Source organism: Rhyacophila brunnea, unplaced genomic scaffold, assembly GCF_057557595.1.
Source record: "Rhyacophila brunnea isolate RB1 unplaced genomic scaffold, BYU_Rbru_1.0 scaffold_18, whole genome shotgun sequence".
Taxonomy (NCBI): domain Eukaryota; kingdom Metazoa; phylum Arthropoda; class Insecta; order Trichoptera; family Rhyacophilidae; genus Rhyacophila; species Rhyacophila brunnea.
Genome location: NW_028232837.1, coordinates 8,987,369 through 9,014,818, shown reverse-complemented (window position 1 = coordinate 9,014,818; position 27,450 = coordinate 8,987,369). Strand labels below are relative to the sequence as shown.

Here is a 27,450-nt window from a genome sequence, read left to right as displayed (position 1 = left end):
TTTATTACATAATGTATTACCTACCAATTGCAGCATTTAAATAATAATAAATATATACACACAGTTGAATAATTTACAGGAAAAATGAGCAATATCAAAATCTATACGCATTGTCACACTGTAGGCCAATTTATATGCAGCCTCAATGTTTGACGAAGTCCTTTCGTAAAAAAATAAAAATATGCAAATGCAATCAAATCAAAGCCGATTGCATCTTGTATTGGTGAATTTATTTTAAAGAAACTGCTTCACTTGAAGATTCTAAACATTTACACAATTAATTATTGTCTCTATATTAAGACTTATTCCACAAATTTTCTTTGTAATAATAGATATTAATATGTAATACATATCTATGAAATTTGATTCTATTTTTTATTTGAGAAAAATATTAACATTTACAAATGGTCATGATTTTTCCACAAAGTAGTTCTGAGAGCTATCCAAGAAAAAATGCACATGAATTAGTTATAATGATCAGTGGTACCGCTTGCACCTAGGATTCGAAACTTTCCACTGCCATCAAACTCATAAGTATAAAATATTTTTTCTTGAGTTATCATTGTGTGCGTCAGCGCATTACGTAGCATCTAATTCGTACATTTCAACTAAATTATATACTAATTTGAAAAGTTGTTGTTGTGTCAAGTTTGTATGTGTGAGCCGGCATAGTGCCACATGCGACATAATGCGACATAGAGGATAAGAAATTTTAAGGAGTAGGTATCTAACGACTGTCAACTCCGTGTGTGTCAGTGCATTCAATTGCTGGCATTATACCCCGTTTACACGTGCATGGATTAACTTACTGCTGACAGTAAGTATTATCGTGGCCATAACAAGAAAATTTATGGGTAAACATGTATTATCCTGAAGTTGCAAGCTTGCATGCATGAATCAAAAAAGTTTGGAAGCTTCTGAATTTTCATGCGACAGTAGGGATTTTTCGATCTGCGCCTGCGCAATAGAACGGTAGTGGCGAATTTGCTGGCAAAAAACGAACGATACTAATTTTGAGGTTAACCGATTTTCACTACCTGTCAAATAGTACCGTAAAATGACAACATTGCGTCTCACTCACTCTTAAAGAATGAATTGGAGAGACAGTCAGTACTTTTACGTGTAAACAGTTATTATCATGATAGTTTAAAATAACCACTATTGCCGCCAGTAAATCAATGCACGTATACAGGCCATTAACAATTTTTGTAACATTATCGGAATCACTCCGCGAAATGAAGTCTGCAAGCCTATAGCTACGCCTCTATACCGATAGGTATGTAGGTACTACTCAATCTCACTTTCAGAAATGTAATACACGTCACACAATATACAGATGGGCGTATATTTACATATTCCAATCGCATCGCCAAAAATCTCCATCAAAATATCACAGGATAAATAAATAAAGACTATTTTTGACAGGGTCGTAACTGTAAGCCCAATATCGTTACTACACTGGTATAGATAGATGGTAGCTGTTTTATCATAAAAATCACAACAGAGAGGTATTAAAAAATCGAGGCTCATGAGCTAGATGTGTCTCTTTATAATGCGTGCGTGGTTCTTCAGAAGTATGAATTTTAAAATAAAAATATCGTATTTCTGAAACTCATCGAAATACTGCTGAACACATTTATTTTACATATATTATTTTGAAAAAAAAACACTTTCTGATAGAGTATATAATAACCAATAGAAAAAATCTTTTTTGAAAAAAGTAAGTCACCCCGACGGGGAATCGAACCCTACCCACTAATGCCTACCCATCAGCGTTCCTTCCAAATCAGCTACTTTGACTACTATAGAAATTGACCAATAGTTAAAATTTGTTCGCTATTAGTATGTCACGCCGTAGCATAATGGCTTAATGCGACGGATGAGGCGTATACTCGGGAGATACAGGGTACAATAACACGAATTATGGGGTTGTCGAGTATTACCTAACACACATCAACCAATAATTGCATCGCACAACCACATATCTTAAAAAGGTGTAGGGATAAACAATTCAATCCGTGTCAGCATATTGATCAGCGATATTAAATATCCATTTCCCGTAGTGTCCAATTATGGAAAACTCAGTAGATAACTGATTACAATAATTGTTTCCGCGATATCCATTTTCCCACATAGTCAGCTATATCCGATGACGCAAACTCCACATTATAGTAGCTGACTCAATTATAATAATTATTTCTTAAATATTCTTTTCATTGTGAGTACATCAATAAATATCTGATCATAATTCATTGGATAGGTCACTCGAATATAAGTACCCGGTCTGTTAGTATCTCAGTCTATATATCGCTCCGCACAACATCTCATTATACCGAGAATCGGACCTCGGAACAGTATCATAAATAATATTGTAACATAACTACTGTAACGTACTCTTGTACCGACTGTTTACGCTGCAAATAAAACTCGCTCCTCCATACAACGGAGCAACCACCAAATCTCGACCTCTTCATCCACCACACCATCACTCCCCCAGTGATAACTCCAACAAAAGTAATAACAGCAAAGGAAAATAGCGGCGCATGCGACTTTTTTACTATTAGAGCAAATTTAATTTAATGTGTTTATCTCATTTATCTGATGTGCGACTACCAGGCCCCCCTGAGCCCAGCCTCTAGGCTAGAGCCCTGTCAGCCCCCCTCCCTCGTGGGGGCAATGATTCTATGTCAAGAGTTTGCTGTCCCTTGTAAGTAATGATGTAGTCGGTTATTCAAAAAAATATATACTTCTAGATGTTTTAGAAATAATACGTTAAAATATCCTTTCAAATATTATTATTATTTACCTACACACAATCAATAGGAACCAATCTAAAATAAGATAATACCCCATCTGTGCTCGACAGGGCTCGCCAAGTAAAGGCAGAATCTATAGCGAACACAAAAGCGATACCGTTTTCGGACGAGTTATTCGTGAAAAGTAATTTGTTTTCTTCTCTAAAAGGGCGGAAAATCTAATTTGGTAAAACTGGAAATACTACCGCCATTGTCCTCTTTTAGGTGAGTGGTCACCCCTATCATTTATCCACCCATAAGACCATACAATAAGTGCCTATACTCTTTTGTTTGTATATGATCTCCCATTCGCGTATGAGTGTGTTAATACAGGAATCTGCAAAAGTAACTTTCCGATTTGATAAAATAGTCTTAACTATAGTTATTTAATACATTATCAGCACAATTTATATTTACATCAATCAATGAATCAGTCTATTGATTGAGTGATTCCCAACCTTTTTATAAGCCGAAACCTGTCTGAGATGTTTCCAAATTATGTATATTTAATACCTATATTATATTATAATGTTACATTTTCAAATCTTTAGAATTATTCGTTGAATAAAAGAAATGGTTTCTTTAAAGATATTTAATTAAGGGTTCGACTATGGCTGCTTTTGTATTTTACATTACAACGTTTTTCTTAGCTCGTATTCTTATTTGTCCGGTACAAATCTTGCAATCGATTTTTAAGTAACTTCCCGTCTAGCTAAAAATTTGAAACTTTTATAATATATCAGAACACGATGCTAATGAATTTTTTAATACTTTTAGCCATCTTTAAGTAGAATTGATTTGATTTTCAGTTAATTCTGTTTTGTATGAAAAGTTATTTCGGAAGAAATCCGTAAAAAGTAAAACTATTATTGGTTGCTAAGTGGGTCCTAGCAACTAAATTATTAACATTAACATATACGTGCGTTACTATGGAAATTGATATGACATTTCAGTATTATTTCTATCGAGTACAATTTTTTTTGACCATTTAAGCTAGTCAAGTCAAGTTTATATTATGATTTAACAGGAAATTTAAAAACGTTGTATATAAAAAGTTCTTTTTATCTTGTAATTATTTTAAATCAATTTAATGTTGTTTAATATTTTTGGGACTCACACAGGGTTTTGTCAATTAATCATTGTTTTAATATTTTTTTTTCAAATTAAAAAAAACATCGATTTCTATGAAAAAAATTAAATTAAATAGTATTAATTTGACAATAATGCTCCAGAAGATGTCGCCTCTAACGGCGAGAAATGGCATTAGTAAAACCAATAAGATTGGTATCTACCAGAGAATACAGAATTAATGGGAACTGAAATACCTAACGAGTGTGAAGTAACAGGCAACCGATCTCGAGTGAGAATGAATGAAGAATACGTCATTCTAAGCTTGGCTATTTTCGTGACAACTGCTCTCGGCTTAAGCACTGACGCTCATTCGATATTGGTGCATTCGTAGGTTGCAACACACTCTATTGCGCATCTATAATGTATGTTTCATTTTCGTAGGACACTCACACATTCAAAACCCTGGTTCAAAATGTTGTGTATTCAAGTTACCCTATCTGAATTCTATTTATTAATTTGTTCTGTGGTATGCGTGCCCAACATACATTTTTTAAACATAGGTAATTACAATATACTCATATGCTAACTATAACTTTACTGTCTTTAAGTCTGTGCCATTTCTCAATATGTATGTAGCTTTTGGCATTTTTAATAGTGATGGCATTCGAAACGTTTTTTTGTTGATCTATAAATGCACACTGTAATTCAGTGTCCGTATTTAGTCGCATTTATCAACTTATTAAATCAAATATAAACTTCAGAAAAGACCGACGCAAAATGTAATCAAATCGCTTACATTCGCGGAATACTTATTTAAAAAAGAAACCGAAACATTTCCATCTGACAGCCTCCATATATCTTCACGTTTCATTAAACTCTGAAAACATTTTAAATCTTTAACCAAGTAAAGGCATACGTTGTAAAGCTTATAAGGTTTTATGCGAAGCTTTCGCTCCAGTACTGCGTTAGCTCTGACAGTTTTAGTGGGCACTTACGCCACCTGAGAAAAGTATAGGTGCCTACGGCAAGGTAGGCCAACCCGTCGGCGAAGAGCAATTTCAGTACTCAATACAACACTAGTAGAAAGAAACGCATTAGTTTCTCTCGGATCCGTAAATTATATAAAAACATTTCCTCAAAGACGTTTTATAAAAATCTAAATGCAAATAAAAAGCAGGGTTTAGTTATTGACTTTTAAAAACTAACCAGCACCATCTGCAATTTATATTATTAGTTCAGTGAAAACAAATACGTATGACTGATAAAGTTTAGCGTGCACTATCTATGTCAGATATTATTAACCTACCTCAACCCTTCGCCACCGGTTTACGTAGCATAAGGTGTGAGCATATGCGGGTGCACACTTTTAATACTTAACCTCCGGAAATGTTTCCAGCATCCGCTTCCATCCATTTTTTAAATTTAATAGATTGTCAAAAAAAAAGCTTTTTATATACAACGTTTTAAAATTTTCTGTTGAATCATAATATAAACTTGACTTGACTAGCTTAAACGGTCAAAAAAAATTGTACTCGACAGAAATACTGAATAAATATACTGAAATGTCATTTTGACACTTCATATTGATTTCCATAGTAACGCACGTATATATTAATATTAATAATTTAGTTGCTAGTACCCACTTAGCAACCAATAATAGTTTTACTTTTTACGGATTTCTTCCGAAATAACTTTTCATACAAAACAGAATTAACTGAAAATGAAATCAATTCTATTTAAAGATGGCTAAAAGTATTAAAAAATGCATTGGCATCGGCATATTCGAAAATTTTCAAATGTCTAGCTAGTCGGGAAGTTAGTTAAAAATCGATTGCAAGATTTGTACCGGGCAAAAAAGAATACGAGCTAAGAAAAGCGTTGTAAAATTGACGATTTTGTTTGAAGATTTTTTTTATATTGGTAACAATTAAATATGGTTAGATTAACTATTGAATTGATTATATGCAAATATGAAAACATGACAGTACAAGAACAACATTAAAGTTTACTGAGTAACATAAATAATATACGCGATATCCAAAGAGTATGGTAAAACAAATTATTACTCTCATAATATTGGTAGTTTTTGTAAATTGAGACTAATGTTTTATTTTAATAATAAATTCGCAAAATTTAAGTATCATCACAATGACATCAAAATTTAAGTATCATGTCAATTCGGTCCTGTACCCAAAGCTTGCAAGCTACCAAAAATGCATGTCTGAGCAGACACTGAAAGTCGTCATAGCTGACTATAAGTTAGAGTAAGATGCAAGCTAGGGCTTACTCGTGAATATTGCCAGGCGATTTTCGAGACAAATATTAATTGAGCGTATATTGAGTTAAGTCCGCTGATATTAAAACAGTAAGTTTCGCCACTTGGCCGAGTCACTGAAAATCGGGGGTCATTTTAAGAAGCATATGGTTCATCCAGTATAACATCATTGGCCTTGGGTATCAATCAAAATTCTGTGTTGGTATATCTACAGTTGAATTACATAATAAAATACACAAATATCTATTAACACATCCACAATGTGTATAAAACTTAGTCAGGCACGGCGTCACAGTAGAATTAATAATCTACCTTTATAAATGAAATAAATATATTTCTTCATTCTCTTTTAAAAATGGAAAGTAAAAGTAGCGTCCGAACTAAAAAAAAAAAAGGTTGGGCACGCGCGGCACACACTACGCGAGGCTCTTTGACGCTCGGGGACGTGATTGAAGCGACGGGGATCCCCGACAATGAAGCGATCGCGACGTGTCAAATGGATTTCTCTAAGAATAAGCAGGTATTTTGTATTTAGGGCACGGACTAACGACCTAATCACGGCACAAAGAAGTTGACAAAATGAAAATGTCCAATGAAAGACTTTGTGAAGTGCGATTGAATATATCAATATCGTCCCAAGTAAAATATCTATATCCGTAATATTAAAATGGAATTGACTATGATATGCTGTAAGTATTTTATTTGAAATACAAATTTCCAATTATATACATGAATATACCCTAAACCAGTTGTTAAGGGTGGAGGTAGGCTGTTAAGATCCGCCATAAATGAAGGCGTCCCCGGAGAAGGGGTCTATATAATACATTATGTCGAAAAGTGATTTTATTGAATAAAACGGGTCTATTTATATATAGCATTGCTCACGAAATTGGAAAGTTTTATTATTTTAACTGCTACACTTTTTGACATTTTAGCAACACTAAAATGTATACCGTAGAAGAGGGGTCTACCTATATGATTATTCTATTATCCAAAATAAAAACTATTTTGTCATGATAAAGAGTGTTTTCATGAATATAATTATTATCACAGATATACTCCAAAAGTCTGCAAGATCGAATAAAACTTTTTTTCCTCTCCTGAACAATTTTGTTTTTGCATATAGACCCTTTTTCCGGGGACCCCTTCAAATAGTGCACATTATACTTTGTTAGTCATACGTATTTGTTTTTATTGAACTAAGATTACAATAATTTACAAATGGTATTGGTTAGTTTTTAAAAATCAATTAAACCCTGCCTAAACCAAACCATAATAGTTTTGATATATTTTGGGCGATGCGATAAAAATTGTGCACACTTTTTCATTCATACTTATTTGTTTTCGTTGGATTAAGAATACATAATATTACACATATTGTTGGTAGATTAAAAATATTATTCTATCTATATAATATTCAATGTTATGTACGATGCACTTGCATAATTTTAGATATTTTATTGATAAACGAGTATTTTTTGAGAATCAGGTATTTAGGTTTAATTGAATTTTAAAAACTAACCAACATTATCTGCAAATTGTAGTCTTATTTCAATGAAAAAAAAATACGTATGACTGACAAAGTATAGTGTGCACCATTTAGGTCGAATCTTAACAACCTACCCCTACTCTTCGCTGCTGCCCCAATTATAATATAATGTAATATGCATTTTATTATGACTGTTACTTATAATCTACGTGTCTGAAAACGGGAACATAAGAAAAGTTTCACTTTTGCTTTGTGTACTAGCTACCCGTTGATATTGAGTGGTTTATATCGGAAGGTTAGTTTTGATTTTAATTAAAATCACCGATTCGGGGGAATTAAATATTAGATATATTTTACTTTTCACACACTATATCATAGAACGTTGATGCTTATGGAACTAACAAGGACGTATGTGAAAAATTATCTAATAATAATTGTGAAGATGTCATGATATTATATTGTTAAAAGTGAAATTTTAGAAAGAAATGCTAATTAAAAAAATTTCGGCTATTAAATAATCACACTTTGTAGTAAAAACAGCGGCGTATTAGAGATTCCGACGTGTCTAGGTAGTTAAGGGCTAGTTGCCGACTAACTGTTATCTTTTTCTTCAAGCCACGTAGAGCTTACTGCACTTCTTCCGCTATTTCAAGAATTATTGCAATTCTTTATTTTGTTGCCTTGCATACCGGTCTAGCATTCCTTAATCGTTTGTATAAATACGTATCCCCCTAATTCTGACGTTTACATGATTTTTTATTGGGAGATTTAGACATGTATTTCGTTAATTTGTATAAATATATATAGGTACGTAAACTTTTTTTAAACATATTTAAAACAGATACATACTAACGTCACAGGAAATTTTTAATAAAACATAATACTTAGGTACCTACTTTGTGAAGCCCAATTAATTACAACAAAATCATTTAATTTTGATAATTGATAATCATTTTCCCCTATAATATTGTAGAGAATAATCCACCCAAGTGAAATCGACATACAATTTTCACGTTCAGTGAGCAGCATTATTATTTCAAAATGATTGCCAATTTGCGCCGGAAATTATCAAAGGGGAATCACAGAACGCAAGCGTGTTCGTTATGCAAGCGCTTCCGTCAATTAGTAAATCATTTTTTATTCATGCATGACATTGAATAACTTCTAATTTGATTCCAAAATAATATTATGAATTAGTCATGAGAATTGAGTCACTTAAATGGGCTTCGCTTTAATTACATTTCATGATTCGTTCTGATTTATTATACCATTTGGGTCACGAAGAAAAGAATATAAATTAATTATAAATCTTCATCCTTCACCTCATCCCCACCCCAAACTATAAAAAGAGTCACCGTGAACGAAATTTTACTTCAGTCATGATTTCTTGGTCCACGTCTGTCTGAAGCACTTCTATCTACATAGAGCGGAATGCACAATCTAAGAATTCGATCCTAAGGATAAGTCGCCGAAAAGCATGACTTAACTATAGACAATCCTGAGTATAGAGTTAAGGAATCCTTAACCATATACTACTTTTGTTATGAACACGCCCCCTTCTGTATTACAGTTAGTAGTATTAGTGTTACTTCGTTTGGCATGTACTTGGAGAATATTATTTTACTTTTATACGCCAGCCCGCAGAAATACAAAATGCCAGGTGAAGAATGACACTTGACGCTAGTGTTACCATGTTAAAAAATATCTTGCGGTGCCTGTGGAATCACGTATAATGACTTATAACGGAAACATAAGAGTATTATAATTAAATATTAATATGTATTTATAGTTATTGCATTTATAAAATGCAGTTGTCATATTTTTGTCATCGTTTAACAACTATGAAATAATTTACCTAAACTATAGGAAAGAGAATTTTTAAATATGGTATTATTTTCAATATAAATGATCTTAACTAAGGACAATGTTTTTGCATAGTGTTTTCTGCTAAGGAAATTTTAGTTATGACAAATGTTTCTGCATTCCGCTCATAGCGTCCAAAAATAACTGGCTGAATAAACGTGAATGACGTAGCTCTTTATATATATTTCTATAACATCATTACTCACTCATCACATCACTCATCAGTAATGAATGCATGACGTGTATAATCTCTATATATATAAAAATCTCGTGTCACGATGTTTGTGGTCGCATTCCTCCGAAATGGCTTGACCGATTTTTATGATTTTTTTTATGTATATTATTTAGGTATGAGAATAGGTCAACAAGTATATTTCATACCGCTAGGTGATTAGGGTATCTCTATCCAGAAAAATTTTTCTTTTATTTTTTTGACAATTTTTTTTTTGTATTTTTTTATTATTTGGCATCAAAAAATACTTATAACCCCAAATTTTCACCCTCCTACCCCTACCCTCCCATTCTTTAATCGCGATTTTATTATTTTTGTATGAACAAATTTAACCGTCGTTCGTATTTCAAACAGAACGAAATTATTTATGTTGTTGAATGACAGATAGCGCTACGTCCGAGAAGAATTCAAGAGAAGCGTCGCGTCATTTTGACATTTCATTCGACATATCACAACAAAGTGCGTGCAAAATTTTGTACGATTTATTTTAATTTATCTATTTTTGTGTGCGTGTATTACAGTGCACAATGCCAGCAAGACGCAGGGGGGGCTATTTGGGCCGTCGAACGAATAAAGCAACAAACATGCGAAATAGTAGAGCAGAAAGAATTGACGAACAAATCCAACAAGATAATAAAAACGTGCGTGTGAGCATGTCGCAATTGCGTGCATCTCAATCACAAAAGGCACGAGCTGAACGAAATCAAAAACGACAATTGGAACGGAGCCAAGCGCGCCGGTTCGTAGTTAACACACGCAGAGCAAATGACTGACAACGCCAACAAGTACATCGAGCATTTACATCCGCTTCGTTCCTTCGTCTCGCATTTGAGTACGAGCCAGATATTGAATATTCCGCTCATCCGAAAGTGCTGATTGGTGCTATGGACAAAGAATGTCCCCATTGTCATGCGCTCAATTTCAAACATGAGTCAGCCGGGATGTGTTGCGCATCAGGAAAAGTGCAACTACCAGAAATTGACATACCACCAGAACCATTGAACGGCTTGCTCATCGGCACAGTTCCAGCTTCAAACCTGTTCCTGAAGTCCATTCGCACATTCAATTCATGCTTCCGAATGACTTCGTTCGAAGCAACAGAAATAATTCACAATACTGCGGCAAATGGTCAACAATTCCATTCTACATTCAAAATCAAAGGCCAAGTATACCACAAAGTAGGCTCATTGATGCCAATGCCAAACGAACAACATATTTTTTTACAAATCTACTTCATGGGCGGTGAGGACATCAATCGTGTGGATGCACGGTGCGGCTACAATAACCTCAATTCGCCTAATGCCAGGCGCATCGTTGGCGAACTGGACGCCCTATTTAATGAGCACAATGAATTATTGAAATTCTTCAAAGCACACATGCACGAATTGCAAAGTGAAAATCACGCTATTGTCATCAATCCTGATAAAACACCAGCTGGAGAGCACGTGCGTCGATTCAATGCGCCTGTTGTTGACGAAATTGCTGGAATCATGGTTGACGACCGCACATCGACACAAAAAATCGTGATTCGAAGAATAAACAATAATCTGGAGTTTATTGCTGACACACCGTTCATACGACGCTCTCCAATATCAGCTAATTTTCTGGAAGGGACAAGACGGATATTGCATAAACATTAAACAGCGAGATCCTGTCACAGGTAATTCATTCATTATGAACATCATTACTCATTTTGAATTGAGAAAATGAATGGTTGGTGTTTTTTGTTTTTATCGGCGGTCATCGTCTACAGCGCTCCATTCCTCTTTCTGTCGTAGATCCCATCCTCACACACTTACAATACATTCGTTACTTTTTATTTAACAACCAAAATATTCACTAGAAATAATTTATATGGCAGAACAACGTTTGCCGGGTCAGCTTGTATATATTATAAAGTGGCTTACAACTGACTTACGGACAGCCTTCGACTCACATGTCTCAAGTCAGTCATACATGAACGACGCTTGTCTATTCTAAATGATAGGTATATTAATTTACCGTACTAATGTATTCCAGTAGGTAAGTATATTTTATTATGACTGTTAATTCTTCTTCGTCAGGACCTCATGGCTGAGGATAGTGACACGAATGATTTGATTGTCGAACAGCCTTCTCAACAAGTTGGCATTTCTCCTTTCTACATTCTACGACACGCCAGGCCTGTGTCAGAGAAACTCATGATTTAGTTCAACCATCTGAATGTTTTTCTCTAATATTCTAACGCAGCATGTAGGTATAATAGAGTACACAAAAGGGTACACAAACGGACACTAATTAACCTAATAATTATGACAGGCGCACTCATGGTCACAATAACTCGTAGATAATTACCCATAGCTACAGCTGAAGGCCATATGTATGTGCTAAATTCAGAGTGTCTAGGAATAGGGAATGTACCTGGAAAAAATGCGGGGTCCGGGGTTAAAGCAACGGGATGCTATAAATAGTAAGCAGGGTAAATGCGGAAGTCAATGTCACTTGCTACATTGCCTTAAAAATCAATAGTAAATTATTATTGATATTTTTTAGAAATGCACCTGTCCACAGCTATATTCTATTTAGCCCTACAACAAATTCGCCTCTGGGCATAAGAGCCCAATAATTATTTATAATAATGTATGTAAGTATGTGAAAATAGTCACCAAACTATTGCAGCTTACCTTAATAATATTATTTTCTAAAACGGAAACGGATACGGCGGCAATGAGTATAAAAATAAGAAAAGATACCTCTATTTTAATAAAATAAAAGCTATCTCTCTCTTTCTTATTAAAAAAAATGCCCTCAGATTGTTTTGAAAGGCTCTCCATCATTTTAAAATAAGACATAATACTGATCCGCTGGTTGCGTTGAATAAAACTTGTCATGAATATATTACGAGAAAATCTTTTTTGTATTTGGAGGAAAACTTTAAGCTCCGGAAGAGAGGAGAGGCCGGGAGGGGAGGAAGTAGCGGGGAGTCCGGAAAATGTACTTTACCTCCAGGTCCGCCACGAGCGCTTCGGTCGCCCACGATCTTTATCGCGAAAGGCTGCTCACCCACCCCTCCTGTGGTTTGTAAAAAAAACACTTATGAATATTTATTTACTAAAACAGATGCATAAAAATAGTAGACATTTCTGGAAAATTGTAGATAAAAAATAACTATTTAAAACACTCTGGATGATGTAGGTTATTTTTGCAAATAAATAACGTTAGGGACTAGAGACTGTGTAGAGTATACCTTAGTTTTATAACTTTGCACTTTTTACTACACTGTTTCACCTCTTTGTCTAATTACCTGACATAAAATTAGATCAAATGATTATACACTTGTATTATAAATGAAGTAATAAAAAAATAAATATAATAATAAAAAATAAAAGCAGGGAGTGCAAAGTTATGAAGAAGTAACTCTAACATGGGATAATGTCGAAACCATTTTTACACACGTCCAAAATTAAAAATAGATTCTATTGGAATTAAGTTCTGTATTATGTAACTAAAAAATGTATTATGTACTTAAGTAAAGGGTCAAGTATAACAAAAAGAATGGAAATAATTGAAGTGTTTGTAAAAACCTGTACCTAGATAATTAGATATCAGCTAATCTCTAATAAGTAATAACTCATTCAATTAGCGTATCAATCATAATTATTGGTGAACAATGGAACTAGGTAACGTATTAGGAATTTAATAGAGTTAACTAATAAATGAGATATTTCAATAATATTAGTACTTATTAATAATGGATTATTTTGTTTATTTACGGATTATAAATAATTTGAAATTACTACACATAGCTCCTTTTCGTAAAAAACGGACACCCGACTATTTACTTAAAGAACAGGGTTTATTTAAACTAGGGGAACACAATTCAAACAAAGACATCAGGTATAGTTAACACATTATAGAACCCACGTTGGCGTACTTGGTAGATTGGTCATTTTTGTATAAATACGAATCCGTTTATCGCGGGTATGCACACGCGGTATGACAAAAATGCATGTTGTTTTTTTTCAATGTGTATTTCATCCAGTCCCCAATGCTTCTAGTTAACAACTCCTCATAAAAGTCTATTAATATAACCACCACTCTATGGAGACCCATATTATTATTATCTAACGAGCAAAAATAGTAATTCACTATCAAAATAACGCTGTCTGCACACTAGAACATCCAAGCGATGCGTTTTTACCCCACCATACTCTGTATACACAAACCTCACGCGTAGAAAATGGACATAGAAAAAATAAAAACGCAACATCTCGTGGTTCACGTGGTTGTGTCAGCGCACGACATAAAAGAAGTGAACTAGAATAATATTAAAATTGTATTTTACTAACATATTCAACATGTTTGGCCGTTATGAATTGTAGTCGACATCATCTGTAAATGTGCTATCCAACCAGTGTGCAATAAAATCATGTAGTACATAGATGCGGACCTGTCTTTTAGCCCCGCATTCATGACTTGTTAAAGGAAGAATTTGAAAAAATAACCTTCTGAGATTTTTTTTCATTTTAGACTCGAAAGCTCGCCGTAGGAAAAAAATATGTTTATAATTACCAGAAGAAAGCTCGCCCCGGGCGTAATGATGCTTTCAGAGCACTTAACTTTAATCAAACCGCGTCCATTAAGGCTTTACGAGGTGCTTTCGCCTTGTGTTAGACACGATTAAAACCTATTTGAGGTTGTTATCATTCAAAAATGTGTTCTCATAAGCATCTACGTCAAATCGCGTTATGTCACGCTTTTGTAAAGTGCCTTGTCAAAGAGTTTCTTTAGCCTGCATTCAAGCAGAAATTTCAATAAAGGTACCTTTATAATTTTTAATGGATTTTAAACGTTCTCAAGTGTACAGTTAGATTAAAAAAAAAAACAAGTAAAGACGAGAGAGCGGACCGTGCAGCCTTTAGAAAGATTTAAGGTGAAAACGCGACAATAAATCTGCCCCAATAGAGGCTAACGTCTTACTCGCAACACATATAGGTACCATGAGATCTAGAATTAATTGACGAGTTTGTATATCTGATATTGATCTTTCGTAGAAAAGGTGGATGTGAAGTATTAATAGCAGATTGTAAAAAATGTGACGACACATCACATCGTTATAATATAGAAGGACGGCGAATCGACTAATCACAATTGACACGAAAATGATGATCGTGCAAACGTTAGTGTTCTACATATTTTTGTAAGGATAGTAATGGAGCGAAAGATAATTATTGATACTTTGTAATGTGACGTTGGCTCCAAATGATTCATATTTGCTTAACAGATCAAAGGAAGAACTAGCCAATTATCCAGAGACTCGGGATAAAGGAACGGCTATCTACAATAATGTCTGAGATGCATTCTGCAACTTTTTTGTCGTATTTTTCGCCACGGTTGGGAGAGAATTGCTACATCAGATATACCAGGATATGCAAAGCAGAAGAAAAGCATCGGCAAGCTGGATCCGCTAAGTGAAGGAGCTTACTGGGGGTAACCTTCACTCTACCTTGAGAGAAGCGGAATACTGTAAAGGGTTTTTTCACACACGGAAGATGGCTGCAGATCGCGGAATAAAGAGTTTCAACTTAGTCTGCCTATTCTTTAGGACAGCTGAATTTTATCCGTAAATTTTATCCGCAGAGGGTATCCAGCAGAACTTCTTTCTTGGAGGCATCGCGCTGTGTTCATTTACTTATAGGGAGTGTTTATTGTAAAATTATATAAGAATACAGTAAGCAGTGAAAACACACGTAATACAGTCGATATGAGAGCACAGAATCGAGGAGATAAGAGAAAAGCCCGGGAAGCCTTTCGTCACAATTTAAGGCGGTGTTTCCCAACCGAGACATGAGATCTGTTAGGGGCTTTGCGAGAATTCTGAAGAGCTCAAAGAAATAGTAAGTAGATCTTAAAACCTTTTTGGTAATAGATTAAATGTAAGGTTTAACGACACTTCCATTTAATCACAGGTGTGCATATTTGTAAAGTTTCGCTCATTTAAGCTTAGACATCGCACTTAGTCATTATTTTCATCAGGAACAAAAATCGAGGAACTCAGTTGTATCAACAAATTATTATTTACTAACCCTACCGGCAGTAATATACCATACCGGCTGGCAGATCATGCATTGCTTGGGGCAAGGAATTCTAAGAAGGCAGCAAATTAATACTTTGGACGCTGAAGACGCACATGCGCGTAATGACCTTGCGGCCGATCGATGTAATTAACGTGCATTTTAAAGGTGCTAATTAAAATCTCATTTCATATTCAACAGCAAATGAGTTAAGGAAGTAAAACAAATAATAAAACTCTTAATTATTGTAGAATACGTAAAAATTAAATTTTTGAATTATCACCCTGGACATGCGTGTCATCCATATAGGGGTTCCGCGAGATTTAAAAAAACGTCTCAAGGGTTCTGCGAAACAAAAAGGGTTGTTATTATAAGGTGATAATTTCTGTTATACTTATGCTTAAAGAGCGCTTCAACCTAACCTGCATTTGCTTGAAACCAACGAGATTTCAACGATCTGGAAGGCCACTAAATACCATCATCAACAAAGTGTATGGTGTTGCAAGACGGAAAATTCAAAAGGGTTCAGACAACTCTATCTATAATGATTGTTCAACCTCTTGTATTAGAGATATTATTTTTTGAAAATGCAATAACAATTAATCATTTACTTATTAATTTTAACAATTCAATTGAAGATACTTCAATAAAGTCTTCATTTAATATATCATGTACTTCAATGAGTATTTAAAAGCAATTATATTTTGAACACGGGTTCTCGCTATCGAATTCAATAAAACACACGATACTAATAAGACCTGTCAAAACTTCGCTGCCAGCAGGAGAATAGTTTTTTGTTTTATGACTCTAGTCAGTTGCAGCATCGATTTTTGAACCGAGTGCAACAGCTACTACGAGAGTCTACGCCGTAGACGTCTGTAGAGGCCGCGGCGTAGAACTAAGCTTCGCAACGCCAACGCTTGCTTAGTGAATAAAATAATATATACGTATGACAACTAATAGTCACCATTAGCCATCTTGTTGTGACTTAGCAGTTTACACGCGAAATGTACAGGATTTAGTTTTAATTGGAATAATTGAAGTGCTAAGAATTACATGAGTACAAGTGACAGTAAAAAAATAATTGGGAGAAGCTTTCACAATACAGATATTGAGTTACCTAGTGTCATAACTCAAATATTCCAAAAGTCGAGTTTTGAGATAATCGCAAAAACCCACCAGAGAACTGTTTTTGATAATTAGAAGAAAAGTAACTCGCTTGAATATTAATGAGTGAGTGAGTCGATTTAGATTATTTAATGTATATATATATATATATATATATATATATATATATATATATATATATATATATATATATATAATACTCCTAAGGATGCAGACACACAGCACACTATGAGAAATAGAGCTGCCTGATAGTTAGAATGGCTTTGATGACAGAATTCAAATTATTCATTGAAAACGATTTTCACGTGGTTTAAAGTGATTTTTTTTATAGTCAAATATTTTTCTTTATTATTGATTATACATTATATAATGTTTTTACTTCGTATATTTAACTCCAAAATGACAAAATTGCAAAATGTAACTCTAGGCGACTCATGCGTAGTAACGTGTGATATAGGATAAAACATAATATAACTATTTAATAAAAATAAATAAGTATATATTATAGCACGTATGTTTACTAATATACCTTCTTAAAACCTGATAATTTTATGCCGCTTCTGATGTATTCAGTTTACTGATTATGGATTACATTTTATTTTTATTTTATTTAGTTAGAAGTTATATTTTCGGGACCAGTTTCTAACAGAAATACTTTCTCAATACAAGTTAGATGTTCTCGACTCACTGGCATTGGCGAGAAGTTTACTCGTGGGTTTCGTCTATTGTACTCCGGACACGCCACATTGCGACGTAGTGGAGTCGGATTGCTGATATCCAAGGAAGCTTGCAAGTGCCTTGATATATTAATATTTTGTAGTTGTGATCCTTATCGTCACAACTACAAAATAAAAGAGAGAAAAGTGGACAGGTAGGATGGAAAATAGTATAAAGTTAAATAGCAAAGAGCATGAGACATAAGCAAAGGCCATGGGTTACGTGCATCCTTTTCAAGCTGAACAATAATTACTTCCGTAACCTCGCAACTGACAACTGTAAAAATTAAATTAGAATACAAAAAGGAATTGCACGGCTGAAGGCACGTGCAATCTATGATTAAAGATGTACTTATTAAAGTCCTGGACGCCACACGGTCTTGATACCGTGAAAGATTATAATTATATAGCAGTGTGGAATAAAGGGGAAATAATAAATGAAAGAGCAATTTATGTACTTGACCGAAACTATATTATAGCAAAAAACAAGAATATTACATTAAATGGTTATTAAGGAAATACTATAATAAAGGCAAGCAGCTAAGTTTTAAAAGAAACATTGGAAGATAAGTGAATCAAATAGTAATAGTTTTAAAATACCAAACTTGGAACGAACAGAAAGGCCTCAAGCACTGCGGCTGTAATCGTGCTGCTTTAAGTGACGTCCATTATAAATGTTGGGTAAACCAGAGCAGAGCACGACTATCCTGGATGACAGACAGAATCAAAAAGCCCTGTTGCTGCGTTCGCACCTTGCGACCTCCGTTGCGGCCGGAAATTCCAACAGCGACATCTGTTATTAATCGCGTTGCTCCATCGACGTTACCATAGATCATCGTCGGGGTTGCCAGAGGTATAAAATGTTGGTTATGTTCATTTTGAACATAACAGCCTCAGTAGCTGGGAACCTATCTCCGAACGTCTACTCCGTGCTACTTTCAAGACCAAGTCGGGCTCCATCACTTGCCTGCAGTGCTATGCTCCCTCAGAGGCTGCTAGCGATGCAGATAAGGATACATTCTACGAAAGTCTGGCGGAAGCCGCTGGAAATATCCCTAGCTGTGATCATGCAGTTATCCTTGGTGATCTAAATACCAAAGTAGGATCTGACCGCTCGCGTGGACCCTTTGTGCTGGGAAAACATGCCTGACAATATGATTGTATTCTCAACACATTACTCAGTTTTATTGTTTACAAATCATGACAATTTAATGCGCTTACTGGATGTATTAACAGTGAGTATTTATTGTATCTATAAATAGTTTTTACAAAAAATTTAAATTATCAAAAATTGTTCTTTTACCTAGTAAGTTATATGGTGTTTACCTTCATTGTATTAATTTATTATAATATATAAGCGAGAATTAACTGTACCCGTTGTCAATGTACATTTACCATTGATGAGTGCGCATAGTACCTAAAGATGCCAAAAGACAAAGTCGCTAAAACTACTCAAATGACCTCCCAAATTTCAGAGTATGTTATATTTACCAAACCTTGCAAATTAATAAGCCATTAATAGCCATGTAATACGATGCAATTACCTACATAATTTTTCTAACTTCATAAACACAAGTGTAGGCCTGCAGATGGTCATAGTACTATGGACCCACCCCCGGATATCATACACAAGAAGTCAATAAACTAATTAATATGATATCACTAAAATATATTATAAAAGGGATTACGCACCTCGCACCCTTGTCTATTATTTTAATTTCCTTGTAACGCGTATATTTTGTCCGCTGTACTTGCACAGTGGAAGGTCACTTTTGAAGACATTATTCAGGCGGCCAAAAGCACTACAGCCTAGCTTTACTCTGCGAACAATTTCATCAAATATACATCCATCCATAGACACTTGTCCCAGATAGATGTAACTTTTCACCTGTTCGAGCTGAGTGCCATTGATGAGGATCTCTTTTTGGCCCGCAAAACAGTTGAACGCCTAAAGCGCAAAGTTTTCAACCAGTGTGAAGCACACACGATGATCACATATGCGTGTGAAACATAGACCCTAAGTAAAAGAGAGATCCAGAAACTTAGAGTACACAACGTGGTATGGGGAGGTGCATGCTGGGCATAACGCGAAAGGACAAAAAGAGGAATGAGTGGATAAGGAAGCAGACAAGGGTATGCGATGTAATAGAGTTTATTAAAAGCCTTAAATGGAGATGGGCTGGACACATAGCTCGAAGAAGAGACAATCGTTGGACAAATCTAGTCATCCAGTGGTATCCAAGAAGTACAAAACGTCCGCAAGGTAGACCTAGAGGCCGCTGGATCGATGAAATAATAAAGTTCTGTGGAAGTACGTGCCAACGCAATGCACAGGACCGAGATAAGTGGAAGTAGCTTGAAGAGGCCTTCATCCAGCAGTGGATAGATTCAAGCTGATGATGATGATGATGATATGTACTTGCATTTCCAACTTTAATGTTTTAACTTTAGTGAAAGCATTAATTGAGTTAGCATTTACTTGGTAGAATTCCATTTTACAAGAAATGAAAAAGTCTTGATGATGGTGTTAAAACCGAAATAGCTATCGACAAACCTTTTAAAAACCTTATTGTTTCCCGATTATCTTCTCGCCATCTAGTCTGAACACATCCCTGAAGGTAAATCACCTGACAATTACCTAAGACAACTGTCTTTTAACGTAACAGCTGTGAATACTACTCAGGAACTGCACAGAAATCTAGTCTTTGGTAAGGAGACAAAGGAATGAGAACACTATCATACCACCTCAGGTTCCTTTCAACGCGAGTCACCTGATATACCTTTGCCTTCATCTCTGAGGGACATAACATGATGATATTATAATTTTGTATTTCGTTTCATTGCTTGACGTTAAAAGCCTTCATGCCACATTGAAGGATTATTGGCATCAGTATATTATAATTAAATCTTACGTGATTTCGAAATTATCATGCCAATATTGTAATATCTCAAGAATTATTGTAAATACAATATTCAAATAATCTATTATGATTAGTTTAATGATAATAATTAGATTATATTAAGTACAAGATTTTGGAGAACATAAATAAATAATGATCGTTATACCTACCGACCGTTAAATATTTCAGAAGTATTTGCCAAAAATTAACAAGTTTGCCTCATTAGCACCGAAAATTCTGACGTTATCGTAAACCTGTTGTGTTTTATTTAATTTTCTCTTCACGACAAAACACCTCCATAAAATCCCAGAATATACACCTGCGAAGCTTAATTCAAAAAATATCAAGAGAATCCCCTTTTCCAGCAGTTTCATTAAATTATAAAAATCGCAAAAATAATAATAATACATTCTCGACGTTAATGTTTTGCTTTACGGCGAAGGGTAAAAAAGAAATCTGCTTTTCCGAAAGAGCTCCGGGGCCAAAATTTTCTTCGGAAAATTTAAAATTTACTCTTACAGATTGCTTACAGCGATAAGTTATTTGTTTTTCCGGGTAATATTCAAACTAAGGGTTGCGACTCCGGTCATGCCGGATATAACTAAACTATCGGTTATCTAATTATAAATCTTACAAACATACTCAATTTGATTTTACATTTTCCAATTTACATTAAAAATGTTTGAATAAGACCAAGAGTCTTTTAGTTAAAGATATTGAAGCACAATACAGCCCAAATTATTATCATAAATACACAAGAAGACAAATGGTTATATTGAAGCATAAGTTTCTTAATATATTGCTATTAGGGTGAATGATCTGGTGCCTACTAAGGATACATGTGCGTCAAAATAGAAAGCTTGTAATTTAATACAATTTATATTTTTAAGTTTTTAATTTTATTATTCAACGTATCTAAAACTATTAAAAATAAGAATGAACATTTTTTCAGATACATACATTATTAAAGGAAACTTCTCGGAAAAAATAATGTACTTACATCATTATTAGGTAATAGTAAAGTGTGCATATAACTTGAATAATTACCTAAGTTATGTGTGAAAAATTTGCAACAATATGAGGTGAGGCGCGGGTAGAGAAGCTATTCAGTCGAAACAGTCTATTTCTTCAATGTAAATGTTTGTCTACTTTACCTTTCTGTATTTTGAGAGGAAAAAGTCATGGATTATTACTTGTAAATACATAATATAACATACAAGCCGTCTCATATGTTATTATATCTTCAACGCATTATTTCACTAGGTACCATATTAAATTTATAATGCTCAAAAATTATAGAAAGATAAACAAAGAGCATCGAAAGACGATCAATAATACTATGGAAATATACGAATTACAGATAATTTTTGATATAACTTCAATTTCCATAAACATATTGTTACAAATTATCCTCGGTCGATAGTATTAACAATGTTTTCCTATTATTCTATCATATCATTTGAGTAACCAAACTAGAGTGAACTATTTTAAAAGTTTAAAACCGGTATAACGGTATCGAAGAACCGGTATTATAATATATCCCGGCATTGCACTCCCTAAAAATACAAGGCACCCCAGTATTTTTTCTCAGAATTAATCCAATTAGCGTTAAGTATTTCGAAGCACAACGGACAGAATAATGGTCATCATTGAAAGAGTTTCTTCATAAACGATGTACCTACATAATATAATATATAATATCATCATCACAAAATACTATGTCCCTTAAACTAGGCTAATAATCCTTCATATTTTTTATATTTTATTTGACGCATTTTAGTTGTTTTTATCTTTTAATAAAGTTACCCTACTTAAGCCGTGTTGTCGGATTTTCGAATAACCCCCAAGTAGAAAAGAAACATAAATCCTAGGGGGTGTATTAAATTTAATGACATACCCTGAATCGGCAGTCGATACTTTTTTTATAGTTTGCGATGCAAATATAATAATATCATACCATTTATGGATATTTATTAAAAGTTTACAGAGGCCATTTTCTTTTACGCGAATGACGGAATTGATTCTTCAGAAGATCTAAAAGGGGCCATCGAAATATTTTTAGCCAGTAATAAAATTATAAAATAATATCCAAAACATAATAAAATCCTCGCCACTTACATCAAACGGACCCATAACATAACCATTATAAACAGATACGTGCTTGTATACAAAACCAAGCCATTATTATTATTATATATCATGTCAACCTAATTGATAATTATTTTTTCTTAAAAGATGTGGTCCGCGGCTTTTATTGTATTTTAATGGTGGTTAGAGGAAGAGAGTCGCAAATACGGCCTCCTTAATAATAGGAATAAGACCAAGTCAATGGTTGTCGATCGGGCTAACCTTTTATCAACAGTAAGTACATTCCAAAACTTAGAAACAGTGGACGAGTTTATATATCTGGGATCTACCATTAGTGGGAAAGGCGGATATGAAGCGGAAATAAGAAGGCGCACACAGATTGCAAAAAATGCGAAGACACGTCTTGTCACTATATGGAAGGATCAGGGAATTTCGATTGCCACAAAAATGATGCTTGTGCAAACATTAGTGTTGTCTATATTTTTATACGGAGTCGAGTCATGGAGCGGAAGGCAATTAATGCCTTTAAGATGTGGTGTTGGCGCCGAATGCTTCCTATTTCTTGGACAGAACATAGGACGAACCAGTCAATCATCCAGAGACTGCAGATAAAGCAACGGCTCTCGACGATATGTCTGAGACGCATTTTGCAGTTTTTTGGACATATTGTCCGGCGCGAACCGGACAACCTGGAGAGATTGGTGGATTTGGGTGGCTTCCAGGGAAGTCGATGCAGAGGAAGAGCGTCTGCGCGCTGGAGCGACCAAGTGAAAAAGCTGACTGGGAGAACCATTCATTCTGCCCTGAGAGAAGCGTAAGATCGAGATGGATGGAAAGTCTTGGTGGCTCAAAGGATAGCAAAATTAAAAAGTGGTCACGAATCACGATCCTCAGCCATAAGTGTACGACCAAGAAGAGAGAATGGTGGGGACCCTCAAAGTCGTCGGAGTGCGTCGGGCCTCCATGTCTTTAAACCTACCACTGAAAGTTTGTATTCAAAATATTTGGCATCTAACACGGAATCATTGATGAACAATGTTCTTGGTTTATTGGTGGGGGTAGGTTGATGTATGTATGGTGTCAACTACCCCGTTATATATTATGTTCAGACAGGTTGCATAAGAATGTATATATATATATATGATATATACGGGTCTTTGTAAATTGAAACACTCGTGGACATTTAAATGGTTTATATTTGTATAGCACAAATGTTACTTAACACTTCACATTGGTAATTACACGGCAGTAGATAAAGGTTTTTAATGATTACATCACAATACGATGTTTTTACTTTGAATCTTAAGAATAGACGTGTGTCTTGTAAGTATATAGTGAGGTTGGTACCCGAATCGCGTATATCTTGAAGTGATCAAATTTCTGACGTTTCCGTTCTGGTTTTGTCTATGCTCATTTTTAGAGCATATACCTATCAGTTGTATTGAGTTAGATAAAACCTCTACAGGTTTTTCATACAAGGTGGTTCTGTAGTACCATATTGTGTTGATATATTATACAATTTTCCTGAGTAGCATTTACATTATGAATCTGTAGTGAGTACCTATTGTTTTATTATTATGTATTTATATATATATATAGCCAGTGTTATATAGCGTGTGAAAATTTTTTAACTATTATTAGAGTCAATTATATAAACTTTGTTGGGTGCATTATTACTAAGTAAATATTCTAATTTCTTTCTTATTAAGATTAGAGTATATCAGTTAAGTTAATCAGTGCAGAATTTCCTTTTGTTTAATACCCAAAAAACATGAATATTTGATACGCACTACATTTCAAGATTTCAAAAAGTCGTTAATAAATCTCATTAAAATGTTTAATCCTGTTTAAATTTGGTTTAAATTTAATAGCCGACTAACTCAAACAAATTTAAGACTGACTTAAAAATTAATCAACTCTGGGCCTTTTTAGCCTACGAAAGGCTCAATATCGTCTTAAGTTTTTACTTAGGTTTATATCATCATTAATATTATACGCCTTCTAAAATTTTCACTCATCAATAATTCAGCGGCATGTCTTCTTTGGCACTTGAGTTTATCACTGGAGTTGTCATAATTTTCTCCGAACAATCGACCGGCTTGGAAGGTTTTTGTCATCCGTCCACCTTAGTCATAGTCTGTTATAAGTGTAGACCAATGCGTAAAGAATTGGCTTTTTATCCAGGGGCTCTGGATATTATTGATTCTTAATGTGTTCACAATACACGAAATATTCATCAGAATCAACACCATGAATTTTCCAGGGTTTTTGCAAGGTGTTTACATATATACGGGTATACGAATTGCTTTACATAATACATTTTTCTCTGTCGGCACAAATTCACTTTAACTTTGCATCAAGTAGAGTAGTTTGCATGTTAAAATTCTTAAATAAACCGTAATAGTAAATTCAAGATATCCATAAAGGTATCTAGAAAAGAAATATATTTATGGGACTGTTTCACTAATATTTCTACACTATTGTCAATTAGCTCTTATGGCCTCTTATAATGCTAAAAAATGTAGAATATATATTTTTAAGTAAAATATTTTATACACATTTGTACAGAAATTTTGCCGGTGGAGTGAATTAGGTTGATGGATAACGAAGGACCGTCATAGCTGATTTGAAAAATAAAAAAATCTGTATGTATACTTATGTACGCGCGTTAGAAGTTATACATCTTTGGCGTAACAAAACAAAAACAAAACTTGTGATAACCTAGATTCTTCAACTAGCTCTTAATTATCTTGTTAAATTACACACGTAAGAAAACAGGCCGCTTATTGAAGCGCCGTTGGTTTATTTCTATACACTTTAACTTATATTACTAAATTATATAATGGTTTCTCGTTGTTTTAATTTTTCTAAACAATTCTAAACTATAATATTACACTGTATAATAAATTCGCTGCCTATGCAACGGAACAATTTTAAACTATAATAATTATTATGCTGTATAATTGTCACGATTTCAGTATCATACTGTGGCGTAAAGGTAATGCGTTCGGCTGATAACCGAACAATCAGTGGTTCGAATCCAATCGAGTGCGTTTTTTTTCTGTGAAAAAATAAATTATGTGTTACATGCCACACGCCAAAAATACACTCTGATCTGATTTTCCAAACACGCCTAAAGAAGTATAACTTCAAAAACAAAAACGCCTACGTTATGCCGTGGTCAGTCTCAAACCACTGTCCGTTCAGTTGATAGGCAATTTTATACAAAATACCAGTAGTGAAACTTTGATAACAACCAAGGTATATTACATGCTCCATCCTCTTTACAGGTATGTCTTTATGTGCAATGTACAATAAAAACGTTTTTAATTAAGTTCGTATATTAATAACGCTGCTACTTGAGATAGAATTATTAACTCGTTATGTAACAATGTTATGTACGAGCATTCATACGTAATCCAACATTCATGCGAACACAGCGTCGGTTTAACTTTGACGAGCTGAGCTGAATTCGCATAAGCTTCGGCCATGTGTGCCCATAACTCTCGATAGACAATAATATGTACCAGACTCCGGGGACGACCTTATCGCACAAGGCTTCGTATATCCGGTCCCAGAAGTTGCGCAACTTCCGCCGCTTTCCGCGTGCGGCGCGCAACGCTCTATCCGCCGGAAGTGACGGGCTCATAAATCCCGATGCGGGGCGACCGGGATAAATCGAACGGAGAGTTTAGCGTTTCCCAGTTATTGCATACAATATTATTTATAGTTCGCTCGACATTACGTCTAGGTAAAAAGTTTGTATTGATAAACCTGTTGCTGCCCTAACCGAGTTACTTTACCGTGAACACTGTTGTGTTCACTGACGTCCCTAGACATAATGCCGCCCCTAGGCAGCGCCAAAATGCCACCACAGTATTTTACAACGTTTTTCTTAGATCGTATTCTTATTTGTCGGGTGGTTCTTTGTCCGGTACAAATCTTGCAATCGATTTTTAACTAACTGCCCGACTAGCTAGACATTTGAAACTTTTAGAATATATCAGAACACGATGCCAATGCATTTTAGCCATATTTAAGTAGAATTGAATTCATTTGAAGTTAATTCTGTTTTGTATGAAAAATTATTTCGACACCATTATCGATTGCTAGGGGTCTGGGGTAATAGCAACGAAATTATTAATATATACGTGCGATACTATGAAAATCAATATGACATGTCAAGTACAAATTTTTTTGATGGTTTAAGCTAGTCAAGTCAAGTTTATATGGTTCAACAGAATTTAAAAACGTTGTATATAAAAAGTTCTTTTTATCTTGTAATTATTTTAACATCTTTTCATTATTCCAATATCTAAGAAATGTGTTGTATGGATACATTACTAACAAAATATATAGGTACCTATCTACCACTAAAACATACAAAATTAAATTCATATATATTTTTTCGCTAAGAGTGGGGATTTTTTTGACATTGGTAATGTAGTGGTTTCTTACATGTCATTTTTGTAATACATTAATTTGCTCTATCTTGAGGAATTACGACGCACTGGTTAATAAGTCGGACTGTAATTATTCTCAAATCTGCACGGTTCATTTCTGGTTACCGAGGACGACGAAGGAAGTATACTAGACATCGCGAACCCGACAAAAATTACAGTCCTGTTATACATTTTATGTTAAATAATACTTTTTGTTTTCGTTATTACTAGTTTAGGTAGGTATTTCTATATATACCAAAATGATTCTCCTAGATTTGCCGCCCTTCGAGTAACTGCCGCCCCCAAGCGACGCTCAATCTACCTACCCCCACGGGACGTCACTGGTTGTGTTGTATTTCTGTTTTACAGTTATAAAATACTTTTTCAACTTTTTTCTT

General features: G+C 34.5%; 1 protein-coding gene across 1 annotated transcript in view; it reads right to left on the bottom strand.

Moving 5' to 3' along the window:
* The window catches only part of LOC147073184 (uncharacterized), a 251,673-nt gene that overhangs the window by 126,694 nt on the left and 97,529 nt on the right, over nt 1-27,450 (bottom strand). Inside the window, exon 2 of the mRNA XM_085945149.1 lies at nt 12,708-12,776. The gene's annotated coding sequence lies outside the window, so the exon portion shown is untranslated. The remainder of the gene's footprint in view (nt 1-12,707; nt 12,777-27,450) is intronic.